The 19,923-nt window shown below is 38.4% G+C and overlaps 1 pseudogene; it reads right to left on the minus strand.

Annotated features, from left to right (window-relative positions):
- Window positions 1-200: 200 nt before the first annotated feature.
- Window positions 201-19,923, minus strand: part of LOC136678924 (NACHT, LRR and PYD domains-containing protein 3-like) — a 53,486-nt pseudogene continuing 33,763 nt past the window's right edge.

Below are 19,923 nucleotides of genomic sequence, written 5' to 3' on the forward strand. Positions count from 1 at the left end.
GATTGAAGACACTTATATTTACATTAATTCTTCACTTATGGCAGTCAGATCCTTATTTTTATTCATATTTATCAAACTTTTATTCTCTCTCGCTCTCTCTCTCCCTCTCTCTCTCTCTCTCTCTCTCTCTAGTAGCACTAATGCTAATCTCAGTAAGTACACTAGTCCTATAGCAGTAACTCTGGTGTAACTGTTAACGCTAGTCGTGTTGATGCTAATCTGAATCACTCTGATGTTTTTACACTAAACTTATTAATGTTCAATCTACTTTCAATTGAATGAGACTTTGACTTTTACATAAATTTATTACATCAAACTGTTACAAAACACACCATCACTCCTCCCTTAACCCCCCAAAACCTTTAGAGAGAGAAAAGAGGGAGAGGAAAAGAGAAGCAGAGATAAGAGAGTGATGAGAGGAGAGAGGAGAAGGGAGAGAGTGTGAAAGAGTGAAAATGAAACAAAAGAAAGAGGTGTTTACAGCATTTAATGAAGTGAATGATTCATATGAATGTTCACTAATGTTAATGCATTAAATGTCTGAGTCTTTTATTCTGAAACATCCACTTCCTGATGCAGTTGGACTAAACTCTAGTGTTGCTCTCTTCACACAGTTGTGTCCAGCTGCAGAGTCTGGGTTTATTCAATCTGACACAAACGCACTGAGGAGTCTAAATAAAGACAAAACCCAGCACAGAGGGGTTCAGTGAATGTGGTGGTAAATGTGTGTAAGTGTGTGAGTGTGTGTGTGTCAGTGGAGACGCTGTAGAAGGACAGAGCGCCGGCCGGACAGTCCACATACACTCCTACTCTCTTAGAGATGGAGGGAGGAGGAGGGAGAACAGTGATGTTCTTATTGTGACGGACAGAGTAACTGTTATTAGAGCAGATCAGACTCCAGGACTTTTCATTCCATCCAAACTCACTGTCATCACTGTCTCCTTTTCTCTTGATTGATTTATACGCCACTGAAATATAAACCCCCCACCCACTCCACTCAGTTTCCCAGTAACAGCGTCCAGTCAGACTCTCTCTGCACAGAACCTGCCTCCAGTCACTGAATCTCTCTGAATGATCAGGATACGACTGTCTCTCCTTCACACTCTTCACCTTCCTGTTCCCCTCAGACAGAGAGAGGAGTGTGTTCACTGTGTTTGGGTCCAGTGTGAGCTCACAGTCATCTGCACACAACAAGATACACACCACACAATCAGACACACGACACACAATCAGACACACGACACACAATCAGACACACGACACACAATCAGACACACGACTCACAATCAGACACACGACACACAATCAGACACACGACACACAATCAGACACACGACTCACAATCAGACACGACACACAATCAGACACACGACACACAATCAGACACACGACTCACAATCAGACACACGACACACAATCAGACACACGACACACAATCAGACACACGACACACAATCAGATAATGCAGTAAGTTTGTCAACAACACACAATCTTCTCTCTCTCTCTCTCTCTCTCTCTCTCTCTCTCTCACACACAGACACACACACACTCACTCTCTCACACATACACTCACTCTCTCACACACTCACTCTCTCTCACACACAAACACACACTCTCACACACACACACACACACACATTCTCTCTCTCTCACACACAAACACACACTCTCTCTCACACACACATTCTCTCTCTCTCACACACACACACTATCTCTCTCTCTCACAAACACACTCTCAATCTCTCTCTCTCACGCACACACACTCTCTCACAAACACACACTGTCTCTCACACAAACACACACTAAATCTCTCTCTCTCACACAAACACACTCTCTCACACACAGACACACACACACACACACTCACTCTCTTTCTCTCTCAAAAACACACACAAACACACAGTCTCACACAAGCACACACTCACTCTCTCTCTCTTACACACACACACACACTCTCTCACACACAGACACACACACACTCACTCTCTCTCTCTCACACACACACACACACACTCTCTCTCTCTCTCACACACACAAACACACACTCTCTCTCTCACACACACTCACTCTGTCTCTCACACACTCACTCTGTCTCTCACACACTCTCTCACACACACTCTCTCTCTCACACACACACTCTCTCTCACACACACACTCACACTCTCACACACACACTCACTCTCTCTCACACACACACTCTCTCTCTCTCACACACTCATTCTCTCTCTCAAAAACACACACACTCTCACACACAATCACACACTCACTCTCTCTGTCTCTATCTCTCTCTCTCTCTCACGCACACACAAACTCTCTCTCTCTCTCGGTCTCTGAGATGACACACTCATGTTATGAACATTACACTGAACACAGTGAACTTACATTTCTTCACTCCTGGTTTGATCCTGTTCTCCCCGGCATGGTCCATCCTGAAAGAAGAAACACACTCATCCAACTTGTTTCTTAATATTAATCTTTCTAATGTATTTTTCCCCATGATTTTTAAGAAGAACAGTTATTTAGTTTTCCATTAAGAATGTTCAAATACACATTCAGTGTACAACCCTGTTTACAAACAAGTTGGGACACTGTGAAATATAAATATAAACTAAAATAATATAAATATAAAAAGTAAATCTAAAATAAAACAGAATTACATCAAATGATTTAAACCCTATATTTAATTTAACATAATACAAAGACAATACGTCACAATGAGGAAGATTTTAAAGATTTTTAATATATCAAATTATAATTACATTAATTGTTATATAATTAAAATAATATTTGTTTTTATTTGATGAAGCAACACTTTGGTTCAAGGGCGTAGATTTGCTCGTGTCATTGTTGGGGACCAAATAGCTCTGAACATGGCTCACTTTTTTCTTTTTTTTTTGGATGGAATCAAGTTATTGGTGAGGACAACTCAATAATGGCTGGATATTGGTGGGGACATGTCACTTATGTCTATGCTGATTCTACGCTGTTGCTGTGGTTCATCACAGAGCCGTATAAAGAAAGACTTGCATCAATGGAAGTTCAAAATGCTTAGTGGTCAAATGACTCATGAAGACTCCAAATAGTTCCAGGAAGCTCTAGTCGGCCAACATGTCCGTGCAGTTTTGGTCATCAGTCTTCAATCAGTGTATTGATTTACAATAATTCTAGAGCACATTTAGCAGTGTATTTAGTTTATATATATATATATATATATATATATATATATATATATATATATAAAGAAATACTGAGGTATATTTATCAGACAGTCTCATAAGACAGTATTAAGAAATGTTCAGTGTGTTTTTTATGTTCAGCCATATGCTCTATGTATGTGCGCTACAGAGAGGGATGTTTAGGATAAGCTGTCAGAGAGCAGGAAACTATCAATTTTACACCCTCCCTTTAGAACATGCAAATGTAAACTACCCTCTATGTTTGCCTTATTTGGAAAGGAAAGAACTATATAGACGAAAGGATCCGAGCCAGCGGAGAGAGATCATAGACATGGGACAGAGAGAGATGATCGGAGCGCTCAATTGAACACTACTCTCACGGGATCCTTAAGAACCCGTAAGACACTGTTTTGGTAAATAAAGATGTATTTACACTTTTAACCGTGTCTGCGGAGTTTCTTTTCCATCACCTGTCTTCACAACACAGCAAAGTTAACAACAAAGATGGCGACGAGGATGGGATGCGGAGTTGTGGATCTTCCTGCTTCGGACGGCCCCTGCATTCGAACTACCGCTTAAAAGCTGGCAAATAGAAGGTGAGATTTTCACAAATTTGAGCGCTGGTTGGGTGTTTGGGCTGTCTGATGCAGAAAGAGTTGCATTCATAAATAGACTCAATAGTGTATGTAGTGTTGTGTTGATAATGGTGTTGGAAAAAGTTCTCCGTTCTAAATTTTAACTATAGTCATAGAAAATAGAGAAATGAAGAAAATAAAAGGGAATAATGAAGAAAAGAGTAAAGAGGAAAAAGAAAAGGAAAAGTTGAAGTATAAGTGTAGAATAGCTTAATTAGTAACGATAAGGTGAGCTGATGATGACATGCGAGTTTGGGTAAACAGGGCCCTATTTTTGCTTGAAACTGTAAGACATGAATCACAGTCATTGCGTGAAAGTAAGCTTTGAGTTATTGTGGAATTGGATTATATTGAAATAGTGAGAAGCCCTGGGCCCAGTGGCATTTGGTTAAAATTTATTTAAGGTTAAAAGGAATTTAAGGTTTTAAGGTTAAAAGTAAAAGGAATAAAAGAGGAAAAGAGACAATAAGAGAGTTAAATAAAGAAAGGAAGCCGCTGATTCGGATAAGCCCTCGTGGAGGCGGGATTAGCCCGGCCGCAAATCCTGAAATATTCACTAGGTGATTTTTTGGGTCAGTTTGATGAGAAACTGGAGGTGTGATGCAGAGATTTAATTAGGGGTGCCCACTCAAAACACTGTTGACGAACACTGTATTGATGCTGCCTCTTTTTGAATTATTACACTTCATAAGGTAGCATAAATTAAAAATAAGGAATAAGAAATAAGGAAATAAGGTAAGGGCGGCAATAAAAAAGCATGCTGTTAATGTGTGAAAGAGTCGACTATGAGAAATTGTGTTGAAAATGATGATTGTGTGTAAGCGCTGTTTGGATGATGAGTATGTGTGTGTGCCTAGTGAGTTAAGAAAAAAGGAGTGTCTGGCTGTGTATGTGTATGTGTCAGCTGAGTGTGTGTGCCTCACCCCTCCCTTTTCCCATCTTATAACTTTGTCTCTTAGTCTGTAACTATGTGTGTGTGTGTCAGCTGAAAGAATTTTTTTGGGAGAAAAAGGAGAAAGTGGGGGAATGATCAACCCCCTCCCTTCTGTGGTTGCCTTTGAGTGTGTGTGTGGAGAGAACTCTCCCTTGCGCTGTAAAAGAGCCATGAATTTTCTGTGGGTGTGTTCAGAGAAAAGGGGGGAAAGGACACCTCTGCCCAGAGAGTGTCAGAGAGAGAGAGTGTTTAAAGAAAAAGGGGAAATGTGATAAAGAATGAGAGATTTAGAAATTAATAGGGAAAGAAATTTGTAATGGTAAAAACTATGAGCTTCGTTCAAGGACAGTTATTTAAAGAATATGAACCTCAATAAAATGAGGGGTTTGTTTATCTATGACAATGAGCCTGAACAGAAGACGTTTTTAAAGTAAAATATATAAAGTAAAAATAAATTAGCTTTCTGGGAGACAGTAAATTAAAGAAAACAGTAGAAAATGAGCTCCAGAGAGACGATTTTATGAGCTTTCTTGGAGACTATACATTAAGAAAATATAGACAATGAGCTCAAGAAAAGACATTTTTAGATGCTGAGAATAGGAGAAACGAGAGCAAGGTGTAAAGCTGAGTAATTAATAGGGTACATTGGGGAAACTGTAAGGTTTAATCATGGGAATTAAAGGGAAAATTGTTATTGGGGAAAGGAGAAAAATTTTGAAATCTCCATATGATGGCTTTTATTGGGAGAAAAAAGGGATCATGGGTCTAGTTCCTCTCATTTTATTGAATTTTTGAAATCTTATGCTTTGCAAGGGGGGTCTCTTTCTGCAAGTGTGTAAGGCCTAAAATTCACTCTTGAAAAAGAGAGAAATGGCAGGACTTTGATTTGTGACGTACTGATAAAAGCCACGTTGATTTGATTTAAATAGAAACTAATAGTTATTGGGCAAATTAGAAAATTTTGATGTATAGTGCTGTGCAGGGGTTTGAAGCTCCTGATAATGGGTGTGGTGCTTGTGTTGTGCTTATGATCTAAAATAAAAGGGAATAGAGGATTAATTTAACATAGTGGGTGAGAGTGAATTGGTGGAGCAATAATTTGGTTGTGTTCCCTTTAAATGCAATAGTTTGATGAAATTGAGATACATTGAATGGGGTAATTGTTTTAGGCCAGTGGAACTGAGAAATGGCCTTATATGGAGAGAGCTGCTACAAGATGGAAATTAGAATTGAATTAATAAAGTGTGTTGGAATGGTGTTATTTCAGTTGCTCAGAAAAAGGGGTGAATTTTATAGTCTATGGTGTTGAGATCTCTGTGAAGCACTGTTACTTTATATGAGAAAAATAATAATTTTTAGCTGCCAACTGATAAATGAAAAATACTGCAAATGTGTGAATATTGGAAAACTCTGAGTGTTTGACATTGGTGCTTTCTGGGGTTTAAACATACCACTACGATGTTTATATTTGAAGAGTACAACATAGTACATTAATCTTATCTTAATATATACATCTTAGGAACCAAGATGCAGGGTTGGAAATTTACTATCATGTGGTCATAGAATAGTATGTGAAATGTTTATGCTAAACTGGTTAAGCCAAACCAGATGTTAAAGGAAGCTGCATTAAGGATGAACTTATTGCCATCAATCACTTTAGACCCTTTTTAGGGGGGTTGAGATTACGGTCGTTTAGGCTTCAAGCCAATGAAGAGATTTGTTGGAGGTGTTTACAATATTGAATGAAGGGTAAAAATGTTATGAATGAACCAAATGTTGGTAAATAAAATACAAATAAGCATATTGAATGTTTAATTACTAAGAAGTACGCTGAATGTATTAAATTTCTATTTGTCTTTTTATCCTGTGGGGTGTGTGTGTATGTGTGTGAGTTCTCTCATCTGTGAGGAGACGGTGAGAAGAGGAAGGAGGAAAAGAGGGGGTCTGCCCATAGCAGAGCAGACTGCACAAAGGCCAGTCATTTTATCCACAAACTTCTTTCACAAACACCTGTATTGATACATTTAGATTAAATCATTAATAGGTCTCATTATTAAAAAGTAATAATTGGAAATGCATTGATTTGTTTATCTATTTGCATTTAGTCCATTATTGGTGCTATAGTACATGACATAGACTTCTTCAAAGAAAGCTTGGCAACAGGTTGTTCATTTTAAGGTAATAATTTGATTATAAAGAATTAACAACGAGGTTTATGAAGAAAAATAATTATTTGTAAAGGGTTTTTTTTTTTAATTTAAGCTTTGCTATGAGTAATGGGGTTGCAAATATTTAGTGGTAATCATATTTAGAAGTGCTTGTTGAGTCTTATATAAGTTTGTATATTTTTTAATTACAAGATAGTCATTGAATGTTTAATAAATCTAGGTTTATGGTGCACTTAGTAGTTATATCACTTAGTAAAGGGGATTTAGTGGTGTGAATTGTATTGCATATTAAGGTTTGATTTCTCTGAAGTTGGCAAATTCAATTGGGGATTAATTTTTATTGATTGTGGTAATATAGTGGCATATAAACAGAGGAAAAAGGGGAGAGAAATAATTAATAAGTATAAGTTGGGAACATATTTAGTCATTATTATGCCAAAAATGGGCACTAATGTTTCAAAAGGGGTTACTCCTGTTGATATAGTTAAGAAAAATAATCCTTTAATAAAAGGCATTGCAAGAATATCAGAAAAATTTTATAAGCGATGGCCTGACATAGACCAACCATGGCCGGTAGAGGGGACACTTAACCCAGATGTAATTAAAACAATAGAGGTACTTGTATCAACATATAAAGCAGGACAGAAGAAAGGGCGTAAAGGAGAAAAGCGAAAGGAAAAAAGAGAAATAGAGCTTGGCATTCTCCAGTTATTTGAACAAGAGAGTCAGAAACTGATAAAGGCAGCGAAGGACAAGAGGGAGAAAAGTGTAGACGCGATTAACCAACTTACGAAGAAAACCGAAAGACAGATGGCCGAAGTTAATGTGTCTTTTTCACATGTGGACTCAGTTAAGACACCACCACCTTATGAGAAGGAAGTGAAAAGTGAAAAAGCCTATCCTCAGCTTCCAGTGATTAGTCAAGGAGGAAATTATCACATTGAAGACGAAGATGAATGCATCATTGAAACAGGACAAGCAGAGACAATGATAAAACTGTATCCGAGTTCCAAAAGCAAGAAGAAAACTCGACGTCTGCAGACTAGAGGTGAACTGAGAATGAGAAGGAGGACCATTGGAGATGAGGATCTGAGTGACCAGGAGGAGGCCATGGGCGGAAAACACTTGAAAAGATGTGTCCAGTGATAGTCCGTGGACGGAATTTGGAATACAAGCCTTGGCAAAATACAGATATGTCAGATATCATGGAAAAGTTGCCTACTTTGCAAGAAGGAGCACATCCTTGGATTTCAAAATTGGAAGAGCTTCTGGTGGGAACGCAGCCAGCAATAGGTGACATAAAGAGACTTTTAGCAAATCTCCTGGGAGTTCCAGCCATGGAAGAAATTCTACAGAAAGCGGGCCTAGAACGATATGTAAGAACTGCTGTTAATGATCCAGAGCTGTTTGCTGCAATCAGAGGTCGAATGTGGAGAGCATTGAAAGATTCATTTCCAACCAATGTGCATCCTGACAATATCCTGATTGAGCCTTTGGGAGAAGATGAGAACCCGAGAGCCTATGTGCCAAGAGTCCATCAGGTATGGAGAAATATCACAGGAAATGATCCAGATTTAAATCAGATGGAACAGTCAATTTTGCGAGCCAAATTACAGAAAGGACTACCCTTACCAGTGAGAAGTAAACTGGCAGAAGTAGTGGGTCTCGGAAGCATGGCAAAGAGTGTCTATACAGATCATATAGCCCATCAAGTGGAGCTATATAGAAAGAAGGAACATGATCAGAAAATACAGGATGAAGAGACCCTCAGAAAGCTGAACCAAATACAACTGGTGGATAACAAGAAAAAAGAAAAGAAACAAGCTATAGTCATACAAAGTCAGCCTCCTAATCAGCCAGGACCGCATCTGGATCAGACTCAACCTCAAGTGAGCCAGTCAGCATCAGTTGCTCCAGTGACTCCCTGGCCACAGCCAGTGTTTGGTCAGGTGCAGACATGGAGAGGAAGAAGTCAAGGAAATCTAGGAAGAGGAAGACCAGGAAGATTCAGTCTGAACTTTCAGCAGCCTCCTGAAGTGTGCTATAATTGTGGACAGTTTGGTCATTTTGCTCGTGAATGCAACCGGCCAGGAGGAAACTTCAGGGGATAATTTAGAGGAGGATTCAGAGGAGGATACAGAGGACAACCAAGGTCAATCAAGGGACCTGTGAACCCTTATAGGGGCCCGGAACCAGGATTCTAGGGATGCCCGAAGAACTCGTGTGGGAGGTGTCAGCTGGTAGCAATAGGGCCGGAGAGAGATCCAACAATAGAGGTGAAAATAAATAATCGACCATTGACAATGATGGCAGATAGTGGAGCTGCTTTCACCTGTATTCGGCCTGAAGGTGCTATACACCTCCCCAGGTCTGGTCAGATGATTCGGACAATCGGGTTTGAGGGAGTAAAACAGCTGATTCCTCTCACAGAACCAATTGAGCTCTGCTATAAACATCTGAAGACTACAATACCCATACTGGTATCAGAACATACACCTATTGCACTTTTGGGAAGAGATGCTTTGTGCAAACTGAACTGTACAATAAAATGCACACCAGACGACTGCCTGGTGGAGGTGCCGAGTGAAATGATTGATCAACTGATGATGAAAACAGAGACTGAAGCTTCTTCAGTATTTTGGATTGGAAATCTTAGTGAAGAATTCTTGGAACCAGCCAAGATGTGGGAGAAGTTTATTGTAGCAAACATGCCTGATGCAAAGACTCCAGAGTATCCATTTCATTGTACACTGAAATATTTTAAGGATGCTGAACAATCAGATGGAGAACAATGGCTGAGTCATCAACCAAAGCAAGTTGAATTACGTTCATGTTGCATAATTTTGGGACCACAAGGAGCTGCTATGAAGATAGACAAAAATTATTACTTGCATAAAGAGTTTGAGATGGGAAAAAGTGTACCACATGTGACTTTGCTGGTGTCTGAAGATTGTGAGCAGAAACAAATAGGTGAAATGATGGCAGAAGCAGAAGAACTTGTCTTTAAACCGCTTAAAGAGAATCTTTCCATCTGGAGGAGTGAAGATCAGCGATTTATTAAGATTATGATTACTGCTCAAGGACAAGGACAGCCACAAGTTATCAGGATGACACATGAATCACTTTACAATGAGAAGATGGATTCAAACTCTTTGAAAGAGGAAATGCTGCGATGTGTTTCAAAATGTTTATGGTCACAACATAGCACTGACATTGGATTTGTGAAGTCAGCTCAACCAGTGAAAGTTGAACTCCGACCAGGAACAAAACCTCCGTGGAAGCCTCAGTATCCTTTGAATGAAGAAGCAATCAAAGGGATCGAACCACAAATTGAAGGTCTTGTGAAGGCAGATGTTCTGAAGATAACACAGAATCCGCAGAGTAATACACCTTTGTTGCCTGTGAAGAAGCCAGATAACTCTTATCGTTTAGTACATGATTTGAGAGCAGTAAATGAAGTAGTAGCAGACTTTCCAGCAGAAGTGCCAGATCCACATGTTTTGTTAGCCCAAATTCCTCCGGAGGCAAAGTATTTCACAGTATTAGATTTATGTGGTGTATTTTTTAGTGTTCCACTAAGTGTAGAAAGTCAGGGTTTATTTGGGTTTACTTACAAGGGACAATTCTATGAGTATAAGAGATTACCACAGGGATATAAACATAGTCCTCACATTTTCAATAAAGTATTGAAAGATGATTTAGTTGGGGTAGATCAGAAGTTAAAAAGTACTGTCATTCAATACATGGATGATATTCTTCTCTGTGCACCAGATGAGGAAACATGTCATAAGGATTCAATTACTTTGTTACAGATGCTGGCAGAGAAAGGGCACAAAGTCTCTCAGAAAAAATTGCAGTATTGTCAGGAAAGGGTAGTTTATTTAGGACAGACCATAACACAGGGACACAGATATATTTCTGATAAGCAGTTAGAAGCTATTTGCAAAGCTCCCAAACCCAGAACAGTTAGAGAAATGATGACATTTTTGGGTATTGCAGGGTATTCCTCAGCATGGGTAGAGGACTATGCTAGTTTAACAAGACCTTTGAGAGCTATGATTAAAGATACAGGGAATGCTCTGTTTATTGTAATTTTTCCTTTATTGTAATCTTTCCTGGACACAGGATGGCCTTTTAGCGTTTGAGACAATAAAACAGAGGTTACAAGAGGCTCCAGCATTAGCTCTGCCAGATTATTCTAAGAATTTTTTGTTATATGTGTCCACTTCTACTGGAGGAAAATATGCATGTGCAGTTCTTTGTCAGCCAACAGGTACGGGAACCAATCCCCAACCAATTGCTTATTATTCAACTGCTTTTTCAGAAGTGGAATTGGGGTTACCAAGTTGCTACAGAGCAATGGTGGGAGTGTACTTAATGTATGAGAAAGCATCATCTGTCATGATGGGTTATCCAGTGACAATTCTTACACATCATAGTCTTAGAAATCTTCTAAATTTTGGTAAATATACTCTAACTATGCCTAGAATTAGAGATTATCATAGGCTCTTAGAACAAGAAGATGTCACCCTAGCGAGGTGTGTAACAGTAAATCCAGCTGAGAACTTGCCAACTCCAGAGGATGGTGAACCACATGACTGTGTACGAGACGTAGAGAGGTATTCGAGACTTAGATCTGATTTGCAAGCTATTCCATTGCGTGAGGCTGAAGTGGAGTATTGGACTGATGGGTCCTGTTATCGTGTAGGAGATAAATTGAGGGCTGGCTATGCAATAGTAAGAGCACAGGGGACCGAATTTGTTGTTGAAAAGGCTGATGTAATTCCACAGCCTGCATCTGCACAACTTGCTGAACTTGTGGGGTTAACAGAAGCATGTTTGTTGGCTGAAGGTAAGCGAGTGAACATATACATAGATTCGGCGTATGCCCATAATGTGTGTCATTTGTTTGGATCAGTGTGGAAAAACAGGGGGTTTAAGAAAACTGATGGGTCACCAATACAGCATCATGCTCAAATAATGAAACTGTTGCATGCTATGATGAAACCTAAAGAAATAGCAATAGCTAAATGTGCAGCTCATAAAATGGATGCATCAAGGGTTTCACAAGGGAATAGAGCAGCTGATGGAGCTGCCAAAGCCATTACAGGAGCTGACAAACTAGGGGAAGTGTTTTTGGTAACTCATGAAGTGGACTTCGAAGAGAAGGTGACACTTAATGATGTACTTTTAATGCAGGAAGCTGTTCCTGAAATAGATAAACAATTGTGGTTAGATCGAGGTGCCAGCAGGGATTCTACTGGTCTCTGGAGAAACCATGAGGGGCTGATAGTAGCACCCCCGGACTTGTTAGGTCTGATGATTCAAGAGGCACATGGGTTAGCTCATGTAGCTAGGGGAGAAGTTAGGAGGAAGATTACAAAGGAGTATGGTTTTTGGGCACCATATTTGCTTGAACAGATTGATTACGTAATTGGCAGATGTATAATTTGTTTGAAAAATAATGTTCGCAGGGGGTTGATGGTTCCGCCTGGCTACATTCCAACACCAAGGGGTCCTATGCGTGAGTTAGTTGTGGACTTTGTTGACATGATAAAACCAGTTGAAGGTAAGAGGTATATGCTGGTTGTTGTGGACAGGTTTTCACGATGGCCTGAGGCATGTCCAACTAAGCGTAAGGATGCTCAGTCGGTTGCCAAGTTTTTGTGTAGAGAAGTCATAAGCAGGTGGGGACTTCCAGATCGAATATCCTCAGATAATGGGAAAGAGTTTGTGGATAAAACGGTGAAATTAATTTTGCAAAAATTGGGAATTAAACAGCGTCTGGGAGCTGTGTACCATCCACAAAGTCAAGGGATTTGTGAAAAAATGAATGGTGTCTTGAAAAATCGGATTGTTAAAATCTGTCAGCACACGGGGTTAAATTGGATAGCAGCACTTCCATTAGCATTAATGGTTTGTCGCTCAAGTGAGCTGCGTGATTTACACATGACTCCTCATGAGTTGATGACAGGCAGACGAATGCCAACGCCAAGTTTGCGTACAAGTGGGAAAGGTCCAAGTTTAGCTCTTTTAGAAGATGATATGAGAGCATATGTTTCATACTTAGCTAATTTACATAAAAGAATATCCACATACGTTTCAGAAAAGCAAAGAAAATAGGAGGAGCAGGAGAGGCTGGATGAGCAAAGGAAGAATACAGTGCAGCCTGGAGACAAGGTGTTTGTAAAGGTATTTAGAAGAAAATGGTATAACGAACGCAGAGAAGGACCTTTTGAAGTTGTTCGCAGTACTGGAACGGCAGTTCAAGTTAAGGGGTCTCCAACGTGGTATCATTTATCTCACTGTGTTAAAGCACCAAGTGAAGAGGAGCCTTTCTCAAAGGGAGGAGAGGTTGCAGGTTCAGGAGAACCAAAAAACATGGAGGAGAACAGGTTGAAAATAACATGCAAGAAACAAATCAGAGTAGATCTCCTGAAGAGGAGATTGTCCCTGGTTTGGATGATGCTGATGACTCTGTGTATATTTCTGACGATGCCAGACATGACACAGCAGATTGTAAACGAGACAAAAAGTTTGGAGAAATTGAATTTCAATATGCCCCAGAAACAGCAGGTCCCATTTCAGAAAGCAGTAATTCCATTTCAAAACAGTTCAGAGACTTGGATCAAGAAAAGAGTCCAAGACCAGTTCGGAAAAAGGTTAGGCCTAAACGGTATGAGAACTAAAGAGAATGAAACTTTAAAGAATTTTACTTTTCCAGTGTCGAAAGTTAGTGAGGGGGTAAATGGATCACATCTAACTACACTAGTGCCTTTGATAATTTCAACAACGTCATCACCTTTCAAGACAGTGGTTAAAGCTAAATTAGGTAAAGCAGTTCATCTTCCCTGTAAATGTGGAAGATTTAATACAGGGAGTAATAGTCCTCCTGAGTGGAAAAATAGTCGTGGTGAAAAAGTGGTGTTAACAGGACCTGAAGTTGATCATTTGCCTCATGACCAGAGAAAGTATCTTTTGTTTAATGCCTTTAGGTGGTTCAGAGTTAGAGATTATTGTTCAATTCTTTTACGTAATGTTACATGGGAAGATCAAGGGGAATACACTTGTACTTATTTGGAACCAGAGCTTAAGTTTGTGCCATTTCAAAATGTGTGGAGAGAAGGGTACATAACTCGCACAGTGATAGTGATGATAAAGGACCAGAGTCCTATTGAAGTTTTTACATCTATTAAAAGAGTTCAGGACCAAACCACTATGGCAATGACTTTGAAGGTTACTAAAGAACAAATTAAGCCATTTACTTTAGCTCCAGAAATAAGTAAAGGAAATAATGTAACTAATTGGATTACTACTTTAGATATGCCATTAAAGGAGATGAATAGCACTACACTGCCAATGATGACTTCTGCTTCGGGTACTTCTGAATCTAGCACAACTGTTGAAAATGGAAAAATAACAAGATCACATAATGTTGTAAAAGTAACCCAGACTCCAGAAGTAATGTCCTTTCCATTGCAGAAGGAAATAAACATAACACAGGGTCCAGAGTTAAATATGGAGCATGAAGTGAATATCAGTCAAGTGACTTTTGAAGCTAGAAACTCAATGGATTCAAAGGGTTTAGTAACCACTGAGAAAATCACTTTAGAAGGACAGAGAGAGTTTATTGATTTTGACTGGACATTTGAAGAAATGACTGACCATTACCATGCATTACAGAAAAGAGAAGCAAAATGGAAAGCATATGGATTTGATTCTTCAGTGTTACAAATCACAGACCCATGGGCATCTAGAAATTTATGGTTTCAGCAAATAACCCATTCCGTAAGAATGAGTACGAGGTTGACTGGTCCATGTGTGGTGAAAGTTCCATCACCAAGCACATGGCCATCAATTTTAGAGACAGTACCAGAACCATTGCATGCTATGTGTCAATCTTATGCTTTATCGTGGTTAATATATCAGCAAAACTCTGAAGAAGATATAATAATGGCTTTATCAGTGCATTTGTTTAGACCTAGATTAAATTGTACTTGGTTGATGAAGTTACCATATGTGAATTTCCTTAATCAGCATGAAAATATACTGACAGCACGGCCTGATGCAATGGAAGTAAAATCTGTGGAGACTAAAGACTGTTTTTGTTCCAATGATACTCACAATGGACAGGGGATGTTTATGGGAATATCTGATTGTGCTCATTATAAGATGAATTTTAAAGAGCCTAAACCTAAGGACATTTTGTTTAAAGTGAATTTTCATACACCAGATAGCAAACAGAGTAGAACATTAATGGTGCAGTATGACATTTTGCCTGTAAATGTGACTATAGGAAATTTTAAGGATATTTGGTGGGATTGTGGAGATAAAGCATACATATTTCTACCATATGGGTGGACAGGCTGTTGTTATATGGCAACATTAAAGCTTCCTTATGAGGTTTATACTCTCCAAAAAGTTGAAGCAACTGATGAAGGGAATTCTGAAGGTAATTCTGTGAGAAGAAAGAAAAGGGAAATGGCTCAGTTTCATAACTTGGAAGCCTACCATTGGAGAATCAGTATAGGAGAAAAATGGGGTATAGGATTATTCCCATGGTATGGTGTGACATTTTTAGCAGATCATATAGATAATATTACGTACACTTTACAAGGGTTTGCTAATGAAACAATAAGAGGGTTTCAGTATTTGTCAAATACACAAAAAATTCACAGATTAACTTTGTTGAAACATGACATGGCTCTGGATTACATTTTAGCTAAGCAAGGGGGTTTATGTGTAGCTTTGAATCTGACAGGGGATGCCTGTTATACTTTGATCCCGGATAATACAGATAATATGACTAGTGTTATAGAAGCATTGAAGCATATAAGGGAGGCGTTTGGTCCATCAAAAGGAGCTGGATGGTCTGTGAATGCTTGGTTATTGGAGAAATTAGGACCACTAGGAGCAATGTTGGCTCAAGTTTTTGGAGCAGCTCTTTTAGCAGTGTGTATAATGTTTTGTTTTTGTACACTGTTGTTAACTTGTGCAAAAGCTATGATTTTGAGATGGGTTGGAGTTGTAATGCCTGGAAATCAAGTACAGATGCCATTATTAAGTAGAACCGACTCAGACGAACATGAGGAGGAAATGTTGGAAAACAACCTGGTAGAAAGATATCCATTTTGAATATCCACTATTATATATTTTTCCATTCACTTATGATATTATCTTTTATTTTGTTAGGTTTATTATTTAGTAATCAAGTATAATGATTGTAGGATGAAGTATACACTGTAGCTTATAAAACGTATTAATCCATTAATGTTACTATTATTAAAGTTTTATTTGATGTTTATTTGCATCTGTCATTTTTGCAAAAGATACTGGCTGTTGTTTCTTTCTTCCAGAAAGAAAAAGGGGGGAAGATCACTGTAAGGGAGGATGGTTGTTTGAGATTCCTGAAATGCTACAGGGATCCAAAAACTCAAAAAGAGGACAATAAAACAGAAGGACTTTGAAACAGAATGGTGAAGACTTGCTGAAGCTCAATATGTCATCAACATCACATCAGAAGACAAAATTGCTGAAAAGACAAAATTATGTCATATGTTTCTATTGAATTGTTTATTATTAGTAATCTTTGATATTGATAAACCATTATATGAGTGATATTAAAAATTGTAACAACTGTTTATTATGAAGATTTATAGACTGATGAAATGTAATCTGTGTAAGTGTATTGAAATCTCAGAGTTTTTTTTTTTTTATCGATGTTAGGGCCAAGGGGTGTGTCAGGTAGGGACAGGTCCATTGGAAGGTCCGATGGGTCGACCAGCCTGAATTTGGACATTGGTTTGATTTTATTTTCTGAGATTTTTATATACATTTACTTAAGTCAACTCTCTACACATATAGAATAAATTTAATTGGATTGGAGTACAATTTTGTGATCGCCTAGGCAGAGGGATCGTTGAGGGAATTTTTCCTGTCTAAAATGTTTGAAGGATTTTCAAGAAAGATGACTGCCGGGCAGGTTTTTTCGCCCTCACACTCCATGGTATTTTGTTACATCATAATGCAAGTGATGTTAAAATTGTGTGTAGGAAGGTATCACTTATTTGTTATGACATTAACATGTATGGGTTGCTTAAAATTTTACGAGACTTTAACAGTCTCGAAGGGAGGAAATTATGAGGTATATTTATCAGACGGTCTCATAAGACAGTATTAAGAAATGTTCAGTGTGTTTTTTATGTTCAGCCATATGCTCTATGTATGTGCGCTACAGAGAGGGATGTTTAGGATGAGCTGTCAGAGAGCAGGAAACTATCTATTTTACACCCTCCCTTTAGAACATGCAAATGTAAACTACCCTCTATGTTTGCCTTATTTGGAAAGGAAAGAACTATATAGATGAAAGGATCCGAGCCAGCGGAGAGAGATCATAGACATGGGGGAGAGAATCGGAGCGCTCAATTGAACACTACTCTCACGGGATCCTTAAGAACCTGTAAGACACTTTTTTGGTAAATAAAGATGTATTTACACTTTTAACCGTGTCTGCGGAGATTCTTTTCCATCACTTGTCTTTGCAACACAGCAAAAGTTAACAACAATACATTTGCCACTATTTCTGGATTAATATGAAACTCAGGCGTTAGTTTCCTCGTATGTACATTTTAGACTGATATCTCAGTTACAGACATATTCATGTTGTGGATTGTGTTCAAATTTTTTTATTTACAATTTACTGCTTTTTAAACTTGTACGGTGGTCAGTATGAAACATCCCCTATGGTTTCAGATAACTGAAAGAGGTGAAGAGATGTTCATAAATCAGTTATGATTAGCTTTCTAACACATCATGGTGGTTTCAGTAAATTTATATGGACCTATTCTTAACGACTAATGTATGAATTATTATATCAGATTGAACAGAAGGTGGAGCCTTCATATAGAAATCTAAATATGGTGCATTAAAATATCACATCCAGAAGGACATTAAATCACAATGGTTTATCACAAAAACATATTTTACCATGCACTTATTACCACAATTGATAAATCTCTAAAGACAAAAAGGAGACATTTGAAGGAAGTTCTGTTCTTTGCTGTTGTGTAACTTTAGCTTAGATTCTATTAGAAAATAAATCTTCATTTCACGTTCTTCACTCAGAACTCTACAATCGTCTTAAACACATGACACTCGCGTCTGTTCTGCTGTAATTATGGTGCTGCTGGTGTCTGCTGCTAATTTCCGGGAAATATTGAGAGTCTCCACGACCCACCATCGCTGTAAAAAACAGAGTTGGCAAAACTCTCTCTCTGTTTATGGCTCTGGTTCAGCATGCAGCATCCAAAACAATTTCACATTTTTACAGAGAAAAAATATGTGGCTTTAGCACATTAAGTGCATGTCTTTTTACACTGAGTCAGTCAGTAATTTAAAGAAAGGACCTTTAATTCAGTTCTTAACAATGAACTCCCCAACTCAAGTACAAATTTAATACATTGTTCACTACTGCAAGACTGCAGGTAAACAAGCTACACACACATAGTTTTACACAATTTACATACTTGAGTGTGTCCAGTCTGCAGTGTGGATCCTCCTTTTTATTGGAGAGCAGCTTTTCTCCTGTGTCTCCAGGGTGATTGTAGCTCAGATCCAGTTCTTTCAGGTGTGAGGGGTTTGAGCTCAGAGCTGAAGCCAAAGAAGTACAAGCTTTCTGTGTAACCAGACAACCAGACAATCTGGAGAGAGCCAGGGAAAATAGAGAGCTGTGGTATTTACAGAGGCAAAGCAAGTTTGTGTTTAGTGCAAAAACAGCAAGCACCAAATACTCTACATTATTTATAAACACTGATATGAAACAGGGCCAAATCCAAACATACAACCAATTAAATAATTTCATATAAAAATAAACCTGAATAATGTAAACACTTTTTGAGCAGCTGAGCATTTTTATATAACCAAAATTTTTCAGAATATTAAGATTATATTCAAATGTCCCTCATAGCAAAAAAGAATATGGACTTGTCAAGCTTCTGAGTCTAGGCGCATTAGTGGCATTTAATGAACACGCCATGGGTGAATTCACATGTCTCAGGGAATTTATGCTTGCATTTACCCTCCAAGGTTTGAGGCATCAGGTGGGATTTTGAGAATCGTATCTAAATACTGGGTGAATTTATTTTTTTTATTATACATCAGTGAATCAGTGAATGGAGAAAAAATAATATTAATCATTAATACCATTTTCTCTGATTCCTATTACATCACCCTCACCTATCATCAGAGAAAAAATGATCAGCTAATTCAGGGACCCTCTCTTATACTTTTTTGATTAAAAAAATACATCTCCATTCAGAAGGGATTTCAGATTTCTGACTCACATTTACTATGCACAGTTTTATTTATTTACATTGCTACCAAAGGCTACTGCATTATTCCTCACTATCTCACACTCTCAGCCTAGACTTTAATACAGTTCACGAGAGACATAAATACTCTGAATTCACATCTTAGTTTTTGCCTTCAGAAGTAAATCATAGAACATCTCACCTGAGTGTCTCCAGTTTACAGTGCGAACTCTTCAGTCCTTCACAGAGCTTCTCCACTCCTGAATCCTGCAGGTCATTGTTACTGAGGTCCAGTTCTTTTAGGAGGGAGCTGGACTGTTGTAAAACTGATCTCAGATTTTCACAAGTTTTCTCACTAAGTTTACAAGTGGCCAGTCTGAAAAGGAATAATTACATGAAAACATTTTTAAGTTTCATTGCTTCTAACATTAGGATGGGAGACATTAGAATTCAGAAGATAGTCACCATCCCAAAGACAGTCAGTGTAACAAAAACACAAACAAACACATATCAGCAAAACTGAGAACAGAGAACAAAAGAAATCCAAGCAGTTATAAATAAAATGGGAGGTTCTGCTTACTTTCCTCTCCCTGAGGTACATTCAGATCGGTGTGAACAGTGATTCATTGTCATTTAACAGAACAGATGCTGAAGCTGTCTGTTCTGAACAGGACTATTAAGACAGGAAAGATTGATCCTTGT

This window comes from Hoplias malabaricus, chromosome 2, assembly GCF_029633855.1.
Source record: "Hoplias malabaricus isolate fHopMal1 chromosome 2, fHopMal1.hap1, whole genome shotgun sequence".
In the NCBI taxonomy this organism is placed as follows: Eukaryota; Metazoa; Chordata; class Actinopteri; order Characiformes; family Erythrinidae; genus Hoplias; species Hoplias malabaricus.